This window comes from Limulus polyphemus, unplaced genomic scaffold (genome assembly GCF_000517525.1).
Source record: "Limulus polyphemus unplaced genomic scaffold, Limulus_polyphemus-2.1.2 Scaffold11451, whole genome shotgun sequence".
Classification (NCBI taxonomy): domain Eukaryota; kingdom Metazoa; phylum Arthropoda; class Merostomata; order Xiphosura; family Limulidae; genus Limulus; species Limulus polyphemus.
In genome coordinates this window covers 6303-7802 of record NW_013677061.1, presented here as the reverse complement: position 1 = coordinate 7802, position 1500 = coordinate 6303, and the positions used below count along the sequence as shown (strand labels likewise).

General features: G+C 35.7%; 1 protein-coding gene across 1 annotated transcript in view; it reads left to right on the top strand.

Moving 5' to 3' along the window:
* Positions 1 to 1500, top strand: part of LOC111083830 — a 12714-nt gene that overhangs the window by 5423 nt on the left and 5791 nt on the right. The gene's annotated exons all lie outside the window — the stretch shown is intronic.

Sequence of the window (1500 nt, the reverse complement as noted above, 5' to 3'; positions counted from 1 at the left end):
AGTTCTAATTTAATATTATTGTAACAGTTTCTTTTGTTTAGGAGATTATTTTGGATTATTCAGTAAAAATAGTAGTCCGGTCCACTTAATGATAACGAAATCGTTTCATTTTTTCGAGTACAGTTTTAAAAACTGTAAAAGGTTCGCGTAACTAAAGCCGAACAGTTATTTACGCTTACTTGTTAATTTCGATAAGATACAAACTCAAAATTTACAGCGCTGAACCAAATAACTCCTTGATTCAACACTTACTGACTGACTACTTTAGTACAACTCGCGTGTTCATATTGTGGAGATCTTTTCCCTAAAATTTCATGGCCTGGTAGTTAGGGCTCTGGATTCTTTGTTTGCAGGTCGCAAGTTCGATCCCATGCTCGTCCTTTCGGCTTTTATAATGTGACGGTGAATCCCACTATTCGTTGCTAAATAATATCCCAAGTGTTGGTGGTGGATGGTGTTGATTAACTGCATTCCCTCTAGTCTATTACTTCTAACTTGGGAATGGCTAGTGCAGATAGCCCTCGAGTAGCTTTGTACGAAATTAAATCAAAAACACAAAGAATATCTCTAAACTTTCGACAAAATTCTAATCAATGAGCCACGCGCTCAGCACGTGACTTTGTAAAACTACTTCTAGCCCAAGGAAAATAAAACAAAAGTCTAAATTTAAGAAGATAAAACACAGCATTCAACAGTATTCATTAATGTGGGCGTAATCTGTGTTTAATGGCAACCTTTCTCTTTAGATATATATAGGGCGGTCAGACGTTTTTTAAGCTATAATTTCAAAGCCATGAAAAGCGACTTTTAGATATCTTCCATTTCAAAGGTAGGGTCCGTTTGAGCAAAACAAATATTTAATTGAACTGAAGCGTTGTATTAATTATTAGGTTTAGGTTTCACTTAAGCCAAGTTCGGGAGAGCGTGGTGTCAGTGTGTTCTTTAAGTTAAGTCGTACGACACTGCTCGTTTCACTCATGGAAATAATTGGTGATGACCACGAAGACCTCCCTTCTCTCTTCGCATGTGGAGAAATCTCTCTCCCACCCAAAAAAAGTTGTTGATCTACTATGCTAATTAGTTAGCAAAGAAAGTAAGATTAGTTGATTAAAATAGGAACACTGATTTCAGTAACTAAACAAATAAAAAGGTATATTTTTGAACGTTCTGAACAACTGAAAGATGTCTATGAAGTAGTTTAATTAACACAAGTAAGTTAATTACTCACCACTATGAAATATACAGGGTGTTTCACGTTCACGTGGTATTTTATTCCCACACAAATTTGACAAAATAGTATTATTCGCCACAGAAACACCAGTATATATATATTTTTTGTTTGTTTTTAATCTAATTGTTGGTCGATGGGTAACTGGGAAAGAGAAATCTGTTTTTCGGGTTTGGTTATTTTAGTCAGCTGGTGGTCGATGGGTAACTGGGAAAGAGAAATCTGTTTTTCGGGTTTGGTTATTTTAGTCAGTTGGTGGTCGATGGGTAACT